This window comes from Neodiprion virginianus, chromosome 3, assembly GCF_021901495.1.
Source record: "Neodiprion virginianus isolate iyNeoVirg1 chromosome 3, iyNeoVirg1.1, whole genome shotgun sequence".
Classification (NCBI taxonomy): domain Eukaryota; kingdom Metazoa; phylum Arthropoda; class Insecta; order Hymenoptera; family Diprionidae; genus Neodiprion; species Neodiprion virginianus.
The window spans coordinates 36,680,347-36,697,991 of NC_060879.1; the positions used below are offsets into that span (position 1 = coordinate 36,680,347).

A 17,645-nucleotide genomic window follows, 5' to 3' on the forward strand; every position below is an offset into this window, starting at 1 on the left:
GAGCGGAAAACGGCGGAAATGAATTTCGGTTCATTGACCGTGAAAAAAGCCCGTTAATTTCGCGTTAAAAAGGCGTAGCCAGCCGCTTCTGACGGTGACATGATCAGCGTCTTCGATTCCTTTGAGATCCTCGCGTAACAAGGGCTCGATAAATCGTTTTTCTCCTGTCCGTGAAAACCGGCCCACGCAGCGCTTCGCCGCAGGGGGAATGAGTCGTAAAGGCTATTTGAAGAAGGTCCTGACCCTCCGTACCGCAAAAAATAACCTTTTTTTTTTTTACAAACTCCACGGCGTCGTATTAGGAAAAAAAAAATAGGATCGACTCTGCGTGCCTCGTCTCTTGGGACAGGGATATAATTCTATACTCTTTATATCGGTTTTGCTGAACGGTCAGATTTTTCGTGAAAATTCCATTATGCGACGCCTTGTAACGATGATTTTTTGTGGAAACATCGATTTATGATTGATTACGTATCGAAAATGACGACTTGATTGATCGTCGAATCCCCGATTGTCGATAACTCTTCTCATTCGTAACTGCTTTATACATTTTGATCATTTACTCGAGTTAAAATTCAGCGAGCCTCGACTCTGTACGCGTGTAATGTAGGTAAAAAGAGACTTTTTCGGTAGATTCGTAAAATATTTGTCGTGAAATAAATTCTTGACTAAGAGCTGAGCTCTGTGTATAAAGGGAAGGTTCATCTCCCTTATTCAAACGGGAGAAAGCGAGACAAAAAGCAGGAGTTGGTAGATAATTCACTGGCTCGAGAATTGGAGCGAAAAGTTGAACTTTTTAGTTCCCCCTGTTCTCCGGATTTGTCGTCGTCGAGCGGAGAACCGTCCCCCACTCTTTCAATCGTCCTCTCTCTCTCTTTCTCTCTCTCTCAGTCTCTTAAATTCCTCTCTTACAGCTCAGCCCCGCAGCAGTCGCAGCGGTGGAAAAGAGTGCGGGTATATTGAGTTTATACACTTTTACCTCGGGGCGCAAGAACCTCCGTCCTACGCAAGAGTACAAGCAATCAGTCGCATTCATGAATAATTTCTTACCTTCCCGGAGATTTTACGATTCGAAGCCAACGACCGTGAAACCGAGGATCTGAGTGTCCGACGGAATCCCTCGCAAGAGATTTTCCAACGCTCGTCATATATCGTCTGGTGGCTGCGTAGTTTTTAATCCTCCGAAAGTTAGTTCTAAAATTTTCACAACACATTTCTCACCACCGCCATCGATTTCATCGACTACTTTTACTACTTCACAGTAATCGCAGTCTTTTAAATGATTTTAAGCGCGTAGTTCCGAACAGACGATTTCTGGGGCATTTTAAACTGATCGTAATCCTGTTTTACCGATTACGGGAACGGTCGATAATGCGGAACGCGGAACTATCGATATCGCATCTCCTAGATCATCTATGGTTCTAAAAATTATCGAAGATATAAATGTGAATTAGTGTTACTGTTGAAATCACATATGTAATTGAACAAAATCCTTTTTCAGCAAACATTTGAATTACAAATTACCATTTTGCCGAGCTTGTCGCGTGTACCTGAAACTACAGCTGTGGTGAATGAAAATCTGCATGCTTGTTAGTCCGGAATTAACCTCGTACTCCGAAGGAAGGGTGTGAACGAACCGGCAGTTCACCTTTAATTCTCAGCGTGGATGTGTGTGTAAGGTGTTACGCATATATATGAGGTGATTTTCGAGCAGGCGAATTTATTTAAACCATTATTGTGCGGTTGGTCGCCGAGCACGAGCCGTGCGCATCGGTGTCAGAGACAATTTTTTTCGTCTCTCAGTTCTGTTCGTTCTCTTGTTCGTTTTGCTTTTTCATTATACCGACGTGTTTGTTTTCTTTACTTTTTTTTTTCCATTCTTGTTTTCATCTCGTTGTTTTATAAATCCTGAAAACGAAAATAAAACCTTCCGAGGAATATCACGCGAAGCAATCGGGGGTTTCCCACGTGAAATACCGACGCAAAATCGATAGAGGAACGCCCGACGATAAGGGGTGACACTATTAAAGCGTCCCTGCCAACCCTCCAAAAGCGTCTCGTGGTAAAACGTGGGTATAATATTGATACATATATATATATATATGTAATACATATCCGATCGCGATTTTATTGGCTATCAATTGCATCGGCTGCAGCCTAAGGTTACTGTGGCCCTCGTGGGATTCGAGCCTGGCACTTTGCGTTTGACGTTTAGCGCTTGCACGGATCAAGCTTTTGACATCAGTCAAAGCCACGTGACTAGAGCCATCAAAGTCATCGAGTTACGTCCGGATGTATTTGCAGACTCCATTTATAGGCTCGACGCTGATGCTCTCTGTACACACCTATAATGACGATGAGCCAAAGCAAATTCACCCTAGAGCATCAAGCCCTTACCTTTGGCGTCAATTATTCCTCTGATCTTGCTGATCACGCAGCTGCTTGGGCCTTGATGAGCGGATCAGAATCCCAATTAGACCCAATACGTAACGTCGCTGGATGACGGTGGGTATAATATAAACGGATATACCGTGCTGTCGGTCTTAAATATCAACGTACTGGTTCATGCCTAATTATGAGTCCGAGACGAGTATCGGTTTATCTGAAATGTATTTAGAAAACTGCATGGACAATCCAGAAGTAATTCTGTGCAGTGAAATAACGCAACTCGATGTGTAATCTCGTCTCAAGTTGTAACAAAAAACCATTGTTTCCTACCTATTCGTAAAACGTATTTAAACAACGCTTGCACGAAATCAAAATGGCCGCCATTCTCACGCTTGCCGTTTTATTCCGGTTACGCAATCGTTTTCAGGTCGTGACAATTATCGAGCGCTATCTTACACCTAACAAAGCGATAGCAAGAACAGTTTCAACGAAATTTCACAACCGAGAATATCTTTACGATCCGAGAATTCAGCTTGATAGATTCCTCGCCATCAGGGTACATATATCATATAGTTTTGAGGACGTCAATATACGAAAACATTTTCTTCTCTCTATACGTATACTATATCGAAAGTAAAGTTTACTCTCAGATAAAATTCAGTGAAGCGAATGTCGGTGGCTGATTGATTCGATATTGCGGGATGCGCTCCGCGAGCGTATAACCAAACAAATATGTCCTCAAAGCCGTGAGTACAGAGACAGAAAGATACACACATAGGCGAAAGGTAAAAATATGGGGTGACGTGATAAATTTACTCGCTCGTCTCGCGACGAGTTTGACCGGGCTGGAAGATAGAATTTCATCCGGCATGCACTTCGATTACATGCATTTCGATATATCGATGTCTATGTGCAAGCTTCTACACAGGACTGTAGCTACTCCGGGCGATATTTTCTTCCAGTTTTTTATTCGTTTTCTTTTCATTTTCATGTATGTATATTGTTTTTTTTTTTTTTGTTTGAATTTTATTTCGAACTCTGTTCTACTTACATCCTTTATAGCGGTACTGTCGAAGTTCTCGACAAGTGAACAACAACGGAAACAACACGCTAGGTGAGCTGAGCCAACCGACTGTTCAGATTTGATGGAGAAGTTTGCATTTTTACGAGATATTCGCTTGCTCGCTCGCTTGTTTTGCTTCTGTCCTTTGGGATATCGCATTTGCGGATGCCACCAGTGCGCGACAATTTATACGAAAAGTATTTTCTCGTTACAACCGAACGAGTGAGGCGCGCGTGCCAAGAAAATTATTGTGCTTTCGAGAGTATGATTGCGAATTTTCTACCCAGAATTTATGAAACGTAAGAACAACGATCACGACCCTGCACCGGACTTATAATAGTACCTGTATTCTCCCTTCGTTTATTCGTCTAAATTTTACGTACTTCGTTCTCGCACGCGTTCAGCTCAGACGTAAAACTGTTTTCTTTGAACACGAATTGAAAAAAAAAATCACCTTTGAGACAGGTAAATTAACATTCATCGTGAGTGAAAGATACTCGAAGCTTTCATTTCGTATAATACGGCTAAACCACTGGGTTATTAGTTAAATTTTGTGTTCGCGACGAACAAAAATTTATTATATACAAAATAAATCAAAATTTCTACCTACCCCGATTATTCAATGCAAACGAAACAAAACCTTGATATGCTTGACGTATGTCTAGGGAGAAAAACCAGTTAAGCGGTCTGAAATTATTCAAATATCCAGTTTCAATGAGTGAAAAACGAAGAGAAAATTCGTACCCCAATTTTCCACTCTACAGACCGTACAACTCGGAGAAATAAACTGAAACGCGATCGTTCGACGTCAGTTTTTGATACCGCCGTGAAAATCACGCTCAAAAATCACGTGATCTCGGAATTTTTATTAAAGAACCCGTACAAAATAGTAAGTAAATCAATTCCACCGAACGACGTGTGTTTCTTCTCTAAAAATTGTCAGCACGATCACAGGACAGAGAATATAGGTATATATATGTATATCAAAGAAATTCACTCGGCGAAGACCGTTGATTATTTCTTGGACACGAAATCCCGAAGATCCGCTGTCTCGAATGGGAAAGCGAAAAAACAGCAGGTCAATGGAAAAAAACGTATCATCGGCAATGTACTCAGGCTCTCGAAGATACCTACCACGTACGTATGTACGTACGAAAGCGATTGGATGACTTTGGCCATTATATTCCAGCGGTCTGTGGCCCTCTGTTCCTGGCCAATTGACTTGGAATAGAACACGCAAGGTAATAGGGTTCGAGAATGGCCAGGATGTAACCATTCGATACGGCCTGAAAGGAACTCGGCCCGGCGCTACAAGCCTTCATTGTGCGGAGGCACGCGTCGGGTATTTCCGAAGATGGTACCCGAGGTGCCGCTTCGGAGGTACGAATTGCATCCAGGCATCTTGAAGTATCAATTTTCCAGAGCTGAAACTGGGAATCGGCCGATGCGTGCGTTTACTGTCCACCCAGGAAATTGACGCGATCTATAAACACGTCCGCCTGTTCTCTTTTCCCTGAGTAAAATTTTGCCGCGTACCGTTCGGTGACGATGTATATATTTTGATAGACGAAAGTAAGAACCGAAGTTCGGACGGATCAGCGGATCAGCAAACTAGTAGGCCTACGACTTTAGAAGGAGAGAGTTGTGTATGGAGGTGTCAGGAAATCATAAAGTGTGTGAAATTAACTCAAATCCTGATCAGGTAACAAATTCAATAAATAACGACGAACTGAAACAATAAAGAAAGTCACACCATTCTAAAATTATAAATACTACACATCAAACACTCTCCCTTCAAATTCTTCGAATAATTGTTCCGCTCGATTTTATCTATATACACTTTTACCGTCCGCTTTTATGTTATTGTTACTATTTTGTTTTATTCTTACTCGACTATTGTCTCTTATATCTTTTAACTTATGCACCTGTGCCGTCCACTTATATTTTTTAAACTATCAAACCAAGTTTGGTGGGTTGCGACGTGCAGGGACTATAAATTTGGTATTCTGTACTATTAATTAAATTATAGTCGACTTTTTAAACCAAAATGTCTCAAATAAATGCATAATTTTCTCTTCGATCGTCAACAACTATTTCTCGTAATTGTCTATTTATTTCCCTTTCTTTTATATTTGACTTATAACCAATAAACTAAAATTCATTACAGTTCACTTTTCATAGATGGAGGTGAAAATATAGAAAGGTGAAAAAATAGAAGAGCCACAATGTCGAATTTTCAAGGAAACGAAAATTTGATTGATAGAATTAATGAATATAGATAGTCGATGTATAGAGTAGTATAAATAAAAAGGAAGGTCAAGATACAGAATGCCAAAATTTAGAATCATCAGAATTCGTCTCAACGATATAGAATCGTATACATATTCTAGATTTCTCCGATCTTTTTTACCTACTTGGACTTCCTGAATTTTCATACGTAATCCTGGAAATTAGATTTTCGAGTCTTTGAAAATTCGATATTTTGGGCTTTCGGTCAATCGGCCATTCTAGTTTCTTACTCCCACTCCTTTTCATTTTCATTTCCTATTACCTGAACACTGGAATCTGAGGTGTGAGTTTCTGCACGTGAAGAGTTTTCATCGGTAGAAGTCTACTTTTTTTTTCACGATACTTTGATAATTTTAATCAGACTTGATCAACTTGTTTAATCTAACTAACTTGAAAAACTATCACACAACCTCATCGACTTTTGCCCAGCTTCCACTTCCGTAATATTAGCTACACGTATGTATGTAGAATATCAGCGAATCCTAATAATACGGATGTCATGTTATATATTGGATTATAAAACCCGCGTATCGCTTATTACACTTCATGCGTGACTTATTTCCCGCACTCTGCACGTCCCATGGACGCATCAATCATATTTCAGCTGGTAAAGAGGCCATGCAACGATCCCCGCGGTTAATTGACTTTACTTTTGTTCCCCTCGGTATAAAACTTGTCTGTATATATGCGAACGAGGGTTGGTACCAACATGATAACACCGCAATGAAAAGTGATTTTTTTTTCGAAAACCTTTTTTCCACTCTGTCATTCTTGCCATATGAATAAAAAAAAAAAAAAGTAAAAAATAACAAAACGCATTAATGATTGTCACATAAATGGAATAGTGACCGAGTACGTGCAATATACGGTTAATAGGCGGCCATGGAGAGATGATCAGCGGAAATTTGACGAGGGCGTAATTCGTTAACGAGTTAATAAATATCGTGGCTAGTTTGAAATTCGGTGAAATTCAGCAGCTGCCTGCCGTAGCGTCGAGAGGAAGAATTTTACAAAACTTTTCACCGGCTTAGTGATATACTTGAAACCACGGGCAAGCTGCCGTCATCATCTCATCGCTGCTGCAGTCTCGACTGAGAGCTTGGTTATAACGTTCGGCATGGCTATAAGACAGCCGCAAGCTCCCGCGGTCTTTCCGCGTGGAAGTTTGAAGAAATTTTCCAAACTTTCGGAATTTCTGATGTGCCACGATTACGCGGTGGGGAAAAAATTAATTATGCATTCCGATGGATTATCATAAAGTCTTTAGGTTAACTAGTTCGCCGCAATAAAAGACGCTAACAGACCAACTGGAATAACACCCGCAGCCTTACGCCGCGACGAGACCGCGTCGATGAATATTGCATTTAGGTAAAGTCCTCGTCGCTTCTGCCAATTTCGATCCACCTTTTTTCTCCGTCGCCTCGACATTATCCCAGGTTTGAAATATTTTCCCACTCTTCTTCCCGTCTCACATGCACTTCGTCATCGTCCTCCGGTCTCGTTATGCAAAACGAAATCCTCAAGTGGGTAGAAATTTGACTCGGAACACTGCACCTGACCGTCTCGGGGGCAATCTTTTATCCGAAAGATTATTCCGCAACGTCGTCCGCCTTTTTGGTGCCAATTTTTCTTCTCCGATGTTTTTTCGCCGCTCCTGTGGCCGGGCACACGTGCCTAGACACACGAACCCCTCGCAGGGGTGAAATGGATCGTATCGCTCGGTGGAGTGACGTAAGAGAGCGGCCTCACAGCGTACGGCTCTCTCATGTATGCCGAATGAATTTACCGTCAGAAAGAATGGAGCCCGTTTAAATAATTGAGGAGGGTATTCTTTATTCAGGAAGTTCGTTTTGCCGCGTCACTTCTTTACGCGGAAAAAGCTCCTCTCGCGGTTTCTAGGAATAGACTTTTTCCTCTTTCCGTCCTCGTCCAGATACATAGGCGCGAGGATACGGAAAACTTTTGCGAGACATAAAAATCACGGGATTTCGTTTTTTTCTTTCTTTTTCTTGCTTTTGTTACAGTCACTTCGAGCAAGGATGAACCTCGCCTTGGATAGCGAAAGTATTGGATTTCGGAGTACGAAACCTTGCCGTAGTTTGCGACGACGTTGAGTCGTAATTGAGTGGGTGTACCTCAGACACAATATTATACCTACCTCGGGCGGAAATTGAGCCGGTAATATCATCGCGTTATTTCTAATAAAACTTCACGATCCGAAACCCCTAAGCGTGATTCTTGGCTGTAAAAGAAGAAACGTGAAAATACAAAGTGAATTTACTTACAAGTTCGTCGGGAGTTCGTATTCGACCGAAATTATGACGATATCGTGGATAAAACCAATCAGCTCTGATCGCGCGCCAATTCATGGGAAACAATTCAAAACTAAAATTGATAAAATCGTTTGACATTCGACGAGGCAGAATCTTGCGTTCAAATCATTCTCCGCGTGTGGGTGAATCGACGAGACGGAGTTTCAAGCACGACGAAACTTCGGTATAAACTCCGGCCTCTGAATTTATACGCGCGAAGCCGTCACTCCCCCGCAAATTTCTGGCACAATATATTATCTCGTCTGAATTAATTGAAATTATCAAGGTACCCAAATCGTAGAACGCCAGCAAATACCGAGAGAGCTGGAGGTAAATAATAAAACGTGAACGGAATATCGCTGATAGCGGAGACACTTGACGGATTGCACTGGGTCTTATTTGCAAAATTGAAACGGCGTCGCGACGCCGTGCAAAGTGCAAGCGCAGCCCAGCTCTCGAGGCTCGCGTCTCCGAGGGCATTAATTAGCCAAGTTTATAGTCTGCGGTCCGGTTGACAGATGGGTGATGGGAAATGGGCGGTGAAAAGGAGCCGGTCCCTCGTTATCAACGCGATGAATGGCTCGTCTTCGCATTACAGTTAAATAATACCACCCTTGTTATTAATTCCAGGATGAATGACTCCTCGGCATATAGTTCCAGGGCTGTTGGACGCTGCGCGGTTTCGTATTAATTATTGGGATCTCAGCTTGAGAGCAATTTATTGCCGGAGAATATTACCTCTGCCGAGCTATTATTATTATTATATATTATTAAAAAAACTCCGTCGCTTTCACGTGTAATTGTAATTACGGTGAAAACCTCGCGTACGAGACGGTTTCGTGTATACGTGCGAGGTTCGCAATTAGGCTAATTTGACTCCCCGAAATTGACAGCGCATTTGGAAACCCGACGACTCTCGCTTCGGCGACCTTTTTCGCAGCGTTGTCACCCTCGGATCTGATGGCAATTGACTCGTTTGATATACGTTTAATTTATTTCACTTGTTAGCGTATTGACACACAGGGTGAAGCTGGATGAGGTTCTGATCGTATCTCTTTTTGCTCTGCAACGAGCTTGGAAAAAAAGTAAATAATTATTTCGTACAGAAAGAATTCTCGTGCGCAAGTCGGACTGTACAAATTTTGTTTACATTTATCCTAAAAATAATAAATTCAACAAGAAATCCCAACCGTTTGACTAAAAACGTGCATTTTGTTATACAAATTTGGAATCCGGGTGGAAAATTCTATCGTGACGATACGGAAAAGTAATTTGACGAATCTGATGTTCCCGTGCAAAAAATGCATTTTAAAAATCCAAGTGGAAAATTCTTTGTTTTCTATCTTTTTCTTTTTTCCGCAGACTTTTTTTTCAATTTTACTCGGAGAATGCGCAATTTCCACGAATATGACGTTTCAATAACACGGGACGTTTTGTTCGGCAGTATTTGAGTGACTAATTAGAGGCCTCAAGCCCTAGGCACTGCGCATACAATACGTATTTCTACACGAGGTGATTCTACCCTTCTGCATGTTCGAATTTTACTCCTCTCCGTACTCGGGCCTCCACCTCATTCTCTTCTCCCCTCACTTCACGGCACATATCTATATCGACCTCTGAAATCCTCAGCTGACGTTTCATTTCCCAACATCAAGTGTTCACAGATCCCATATGAATCCGGGGAATAATTCAACGCTGCAGTTTGCAGAATCGCACGATGAAGTTTTCCCACCAGAATATGAAACCTTTGCACAAAATCTTTGACGGTGAAAAAACATTCCTATCGTTCATTTTTCTGAAATTTTAACACATCCCGGCATCGTTTCGAGATCATTTTCAACTAGTAGTGCCGATTGAGGAAGAGAAGAAACCCGCCGAGGAGCGCCCGCATGAGTATATAAGAGGGCCAATTAAGCGAGAACAATTCGAGCGAGTTCAGAAACTGCGTCATGTCCGCCTTTTTAACTCATTTTTGTTGGCCGTTTCAGCACGACTAAAACACGAGAAGCTAACCGCGAGTCCGGCAGCTTTTGCGAGTCTCTTTGGCGGGGTTCTTGCCTAGCAAAAGTGCAAAGCCGGGGAGTTTGCTCTCGTGTGAAATTGCTAGATGAAAAATAGACTGGGAAAAGAGCCGGTGACAATAGAATGCTCGTGAGTCTGAGTCGAGATATGGCGACGCGAAACGTAGAAACGTAATGAATTTACTTTGCTTCTTACAGGACCGGCTATAATTAAGCGACAGCGTGGATGATTTCAAAATTCGTTAACCTCCGCATTTTTCAGACATTGCCATTTTATAATATAAGTACAATTCACTCATCCTGAAGCGGTTACAGAGAATTCTTTGCAGCAGGTAAAATATTTCGCAAATTTTTCCCTCGATTCAATCGCCGCGGGTTTTGTATTCACGGAAATGCGTAGAGGCCTTTACTCCAACAGATTTTTGTACTAACGGTGACCAACAATTGGAATGTTTCGTCAATCAGTTGGCTAGTCAGTCGCCAGCTGACGCGGAGATATTCCAATGAATATAAAAATCGACATGAAACCTATTCGGTGAGAAGAAATCACTCGATACTGCTCGATTAGTAGTATGTGATTTCACGGTAATTATCAGCATTTTTTTCACGCCGTATGTTCAAAGAATGTTCGTTTCTAGTTCGTTAAAAAAAATATTAGCCGCGAACCTATGACTACAATAATAAATGTATGAGATTGTATATTTTTGCAGAGCTTATTACGACTTGCAAAAATCGTTAACTGAATAGAGTTTCGCGAATAATGAATACATTAATCTTGAATTACAATATTCCTCCTTTGAAGAAAAATCAAAGGTACGTAGTAACCAATCTACCTGCAGCATCAAAGGGAATATAAACTCGTCTCGGGTATAATAATTTGTAATATATACACAGAGTATGAGGCAGGAACGTTTTAGCGAAACATTCAACAGTAAAATTAGCACAATTATTCTTTTTTACCTTTTCGTTCGCGCAGAAAACGGGCTTCTGAATATTCAGCGGAGAGCAGCTTAATTTAACAAGATTATAAAAAGATTATGCGTTTGATATTCGTCCTAAACAAACGGAAAACCATGCGATTCAACTAACGAACCCGGATCGCCAGAGAACGAATTTTCTTAATATACTTGTAATAACCGACGCCGTTTGATGTCGGCTTCAATCTCGTATAAATTCATGACGACGCTGACTTATTACGAAATTCATATTACACGGCTGCAGTATTTTACATATATATGCACGAAAGAAGTGTCTCTACGATGAAACCAACCTGCGGCATTCATCCTCGGAGCATAGATGACGCGTTGCACTTTAGTAATTAACGAACACGCGCGATTCCAAAGTACACAGGCTCTTTCGCATACAACATTCGAGTTATTTTCGATGATGTAAATTTTGACTGCTGAAAACGTGCAAACGGAAAAGGTATGCGGATACATTCCAGCTGTTTTTCTCCGTTCGCAAACGAACCGCGATATCCTGAGAATGAGCTCGACGAACACGGTTCTCAGGATTTTATTATCCTTGTATAATAACCCACTGCAAGAGGGCGATCCTTCGCGCTGGAAAAGCACCTATGACAACGAAAATCGGGGATGAGAGAGGGTGGAGTGAATGCGATCTGGAAAATCCCTTCGGATACGACGGTTCGCTGATTGGTATAATCCCGGAACTTTTCATTAAGTATTTATCAGCGCTTCGCCATTCCTCGCGGCGGTCTTGACGTCGAAGAGTGGATGATTCGGACGGATTTGAGACCCTCCTTTCCTCTCCACCTTCCTCCTCTCCTCACCGGCTCTCTTCACCCTCGGATAATATGCATTGTGAAACGGGTCTGGCTGGCAAGTTGCCGGAAGCTCGACGTCTGTTGTTCGCGAAAGCTGATATGAAAGCAACCATTGACTTACCTTCAACTATGATCCGGCTTACTTCCGGTGTGTTAGACCGCGATATGTCGACTCTCTCGCCCATGGAAATTGACTTCTGTCAATCTATGGTGCCACGCGATTCGTCGTAATTCACGCGAAGCTTTGCAAGCTGGGCGGCACCCCTTCATTGATTATTATCGTCGGCTCTTCCAACGAATTATAACCGATTTACTCGGCACGTGATTCGGATCTCTGATCCTCTGCTTTGTCGGTGCCGTAAATTTCTCGTGTCGCAAAATTGAGAGGATTAGCGAGAAGTGTGCGATCTCCATCTTTCGACGATGAATAATCAATTAATCATCCGTCATGCCGTTTAAATGATAACCGGACTCGCAAAGCATCCAGCGACGTGAGAAAAAACGTCGCGTGGAATCATCTGGCCGTATAAAGAAGGCTGAGACAGGCCAAAGAACTGTCGCGCCCAGGCATTTAAGACACGTGGCGTTTTTCCTACGGGTTTTGTTGAAACGCTGAAATGCAGGACTCCGGGAATCGTTCCATCTCCGTTGTGGTCCGGGTTTAATGGCTTGGAACACTCGGAGCAGCGAGATCCTGACCCGAATAAAAAACGTGGATGTTTTCACCAAATTATTATTGGAAATTGAAAGTCTTTTCCGTGCGGCGCTAATGTGATTATTTTACAATTGCTCATTTACTCAACGGGAGATTTTGCGATGCTGGTAATTATGACGTTTAAATATTTTTCTAACAATAAAACGAGCGAACAATGTAAAATATTATATAATAGAAAAATAAAATAACGGACTGAAATTTTATACTGACACGGATCGTAAATCGAGTTACCAGAGAATATGTATAGACAGACATATCGGGTGTAGTTTTATGCCGAGCGCAATGGGGATTGATTAAGTATTATAGCCTCAGTCTCTGATTATGTACAGACCACTATGAAATATACAGATTATTATTTTTACACCCGCGTATAGTCTGAAAAAAATATAATTTTCAAGGATTAAGCAATAATAATTTCTACAAGCATTTCTTACGACATTTTACATGGTATGCTTACATATAATTGAAAACGTTTCCTGGAGTCGAAAAATCAGTCATAATTAGTCGGAAGTTGTGGAATGAAATTGGACAGGAATTTTCTTTGGTTCAGAAAACTGAGCATAACAGTGTTAAGAAATATCCTCAAATGTAATCAGTTTGCGGGTGTTATTCGAAATCATCATACATCATATCATACATCGTACATCACACATCATACGTAGTATTAAAGTTCGAAACCAAAGCTTGGATGTTCGGATGTTCGGATGTTTAGAAAGTGACGTTACCCAAAATTTTTTTTCTCTTGACGTCATCGATCTATAGCAACTGTCGAGAACCAAAATCAGCTAGCCGAATTCCTCAGTCTGGAAACAACCGCGCAGTCGAGCGGACGGGTGAGAATCGCGCTCCGCAGATTTCGAGTACCGGCTTCTCTACCTCCTGGATCCTGCGCTACGGGTCCTGGTGAAACTCGACTTCCAGAACAAGCGCTCCGTAATTTCCGCGCTCCAGGTCCACCACCTGCTAAAACTCGACTTCCAGGACAAACGCTCCGTGGTTCCTGCGCTCCAGGTACGCTACCCGGTGACTTTTGACCTGCAGGACTAATTTTCCGTAGTTCTGGCTGTCCAGGTCCTCCACCTGACGGATCTAGACCTCCAGGACAAATGCTCCGTAGCTTTGGCTGTTCAGGTCATTGACCTGCTGACTTTTGACATTTATAAGTAATTTTCTGTAGTTCCTGCGTTTCAGGTACGATACCTGGTGAAACACGACTTCCAGGTACGTTACCCGCTGAAACTCGACTTCCAGGTCAAGCGCTCCGTGGTTTCTGCGCTCCAGGTCCTTCTTCTGGTGAATTTCGATTTCCAGGACCAGCGCTCCGTAGTTCCTCATAGTTCCTGCGCTCCAGGTGATTTACCTGATGAATTGCGACTTCCAGGTCCTCTACCTGGTGAATTTCGACCTCCAGGACGAGGGCTCGGTAGTTCCTGCTCAGTGCAGTGAGCAGTGAGGACCTGAGGTATCTCATTAATCTCGTATCATCTGGTAAAACACTAACAACGAGTAGGCGAGCACAAAAACCAGCTACACTAGGCATCCTCCGTTTTAAATATAGTAGGTATGTATTAAGTATGTAACTGCTTGTCGGACAGATGCGAACATGCTCTGTATTCCCTGTGTGGATTTTACCTTTGAATAGACCTTCGCGGGCATAATATACCGCTCGACACGAACGCTGGGTCGTTAAAATGTAGTAACAACCGTTTTGCTATGTTTCTGAATACCTATTTCACGGCGTGTTGCCAAAAATAATCGCTATGTAACGAAGAAGAAACGGATTAGTAAAAATTAGTTCATCAAGCAAACGTGTAGGGATCAACGTAATAGCTTAAGATCAAAATTCAACAAGTTTGAAGGTGGTAAATAACATCAACCCTTTTTCACCTATATTGTACACGTATTAATATTCTCGTATTGATGATTTTTGGCAAATAATTAATTGCAATGTAGGAGTATCAAGTGGCTTGGTATCAGATTATAGAAAAAAAATTGTTGAGCCTGGTTGCAGAAGAATCCGACGAATCGCGGAAACTCGGAGCCGGTTTGTAGCCTTTTTTTCTAATTCATTTCCATCCCCGCAAGTCGAAACGGCGCGGTAAACGAGGCGAAATATGTGCTGCGTCAGCATTGCAGAGAGGCTCGCTTCTGCATCATCTTTATAAAAAGCTAAAAATGAACGGGAAATTTTCGTTAATTGTGGGCGTAAACGGGTCGAGATTACAAAGACAATATTGAAAAGAGACTTTTCTCCAAGTTGTCTGTGCGCGCAAGCCGGAAAGCTATGATCGTTAGATCGCTGCCACGTTCGCCGGTTCTTCGGGCAATTCAGAAAATTGCGATGAGAAGAAAAAAAACAATAATAAAAAAAAAGAAAAAGAAAAGAAAACCGAAGGAAAGTAAGAGGTGGATAAGGAAAAAGATATACAGAAAGGAGGAGAGACCGGGGAATTAGGATTCTGCGAGCGTGGCTTTTTTTTAACTGTCATCTGACGATTACAAGAAACAATTTCCCGGAAGTGGGGAGTTGTCTGATCCTCGGGAAAACTTCAACAGGGTTATACCTTTAAGATCACGGTGATGGGAAGAGGAGAAGTTGGTAAGAACGGAACGCGCAATAAAAGTTTGACGTTAATGGACGGTATCAACCGCAGAATACCAATCTATGCGTTTGTACGGCGCCGTTTCTGAAACACAACCCCGCGACATATTGCTATAACGCATTTTGCGAAGCGAGGAATATATCCTATTTGAAGATTTTCCGGCTGACGCAATCCGAATTATATTTGGTCGGATTGGGAAACTCAAACTGGTTGCCTGAAATCGAATTTAATACTAAAATGAAAAGTAAAAAGGAAGATAAGTATAGAATTCGCATGAAATTTGGCCTGTACTGAAATATTGATTAATTTCTGTTCATTGTCTGTTTGAATGAAAATAAAACTTTGATATATAAATAGGCTTTTGTGTATGTTGGGAAAAACATAATACCGAATTCAGAGTATAATTTCAAATCAGCTTCGAGTTTTCGAACTTTGATATTCATTCCGCATATTGAACTATTCTACTTATTCCGAAAGACCATATTGATACGCAAATTTTAGACTCACAAGTTTAAATTTTAATCTGGGGTCGATAAGCGAGAAGTTTCACGAGTATAATTAAACTTTCGATCATATCCCCAAATGTCAAATATCGAATGCAATTCCTCAAAATAATTCTTAATGCATTTTCATATTTATCACTTTTACAATACGTAGACTAAATTTTTACTCTCACCTCTGTTGCAAGGTATTCTCGAGACGCAATTATTTCTAAAACCTTCCTTGGCGTATAATCTGATTATGTATAAGGTTTAATTGGGCTAGCCTGTTGCATGTATTAATTTGTGCAGCTGCAGCTCGCTAGTTTCGCATTTCACATCACACACTGGTTGATATTACGTATACGTTACAACTTTCCATAAACTATAATTGGATATACACGTAGATATAACATGATTACACGCAGCAACAGAGAGAAATATTAACCGCTGTCGAGTGACGTTGATTAATGTGGTAATTTTTCTTTTATTTCTGTTTTTCTTCAACTCCACTTTTGTTTTTTTCCATTTCCCAGTCCATTGACATCGCTAATTGGACCTACCTTGCAAATTATACGGGTAAATAACGTGGGAAATTCGTTACAATTACACGATGCGCACATCAATCGACGTGGCTTTGAATAGATTAACGATTCCGTGTAATATTATACCGTTCCAACCCCCATTTTCAACTACGGATGTATCCACCACTTGAACAAAATTAATATACCAGATTAAATATCGCTTACACCTATTATGCAAAATAGTCGCATAGATTGCGAATTGAATTATTATATGACGATGAATAATTTCAATACGAAGCGTATCAAATACAATTTTACGCAATTTTTCGACTCATGCTCAATTGTGCAATAATTATGTGCTAAAGTAATCTTCGTCGGAGATCCGCTGAATTAAATCGCGCAAAGATATTACTGCAGTTGTAATGCAAAATAAGAGGATAACGATTTATTCTGGAATTGCCCAGAAATATTTGATTGTCGCAATAACGGTTCATGTTTGGAGTTTCGTGCGTCGCATGATTTCTGAGATATCGATCGAATCGAAGGAGGGAAAGAAGGCAGCGCAATAAGTTTGTAAGGTGAAATATAAGGGCGAATTTAAGGGCGTGGAAGATATTTCTAAACGACTTTAATCCTGAACCGTTCATTAAATTAAACGAGGAGATTTCTGATGCTAATTAATTTAAATAACACCATCAATTTCCATTTTCACAACGAGCAAGCTTCTGTGCAGGCTTTTACAAGCTGCCGCCCGCGCCCTGAGATCTATAAAATAAAAACAGATCGAGCCTCGCTCAGGGAGTTTGATAATTGGTCGATTATTCTTCCTCTCGCCGCGGACTCGCCGGTATTTGAATTCTTTCCTTCCTCCTCTGCATGTTTTCTCCGAAACTTGGTAAAAAACTCCCCAAATTCCAGCCCACTCAGCGCTCTCGTAGTACAAACATTAAATGGGATTTTAATCAACTCCGATCTCTCGCAAAACGGTTCCCCAAGTGACCACCGAGGCATACAGGAAGACGAGGAATAAAACATCGCGGCGAAGATTAGACCGAAGTTTTGCCAGTTTCGCCGCGGTTTCACCGAGTTCCGTTCTTTCATCGCGATAGCCAGGCCGTCGCCACCGTTTCTGAGCTCGTCTTTTACACGGCCACGGATTTTTCGCGGGGTGGGAAAAATCTTTCGAGTTAAAAGAGAGGGTCGGAGTCGAGGCGAGGCGAGATAAGAAGAACCGGAGGAGCGATAAGGATGCGACGAGAAAATCATTGTTCCTGACCGCGGGGATATTACCCGGCGACGTCTTTCCTCGCGGTCACATATGGACCGACTTTTCGACGTTTCGAAAACTTTTCCGGATTAGAAATATAGGTACCGCAGCGCCAAGGCTCAGAGCTATGCGACGCGATTGTCCGCGAGAGGCGAAACTTCGCCGAGTATTATTCCACCTTCTGCAGCAAGTAGGTGC

At 41.7% G+C, this 17,645-nt stretch overlaps 1 protein-coding gene across 1 annotated transcript in view; it reads left to right on the top strand.

The window, feature by feature from the left end:
- LOC124300184 (protein O-mannosyl-transferase TMTC2) overlaps positions 1 to 17,645 on the top strand; it is a 168,218-nt gene that overhangs the window by 137,536 nt on the left and 13,037 nt on the right. The gene's annotated exons all lie outside the window — the stretch shown is intronic.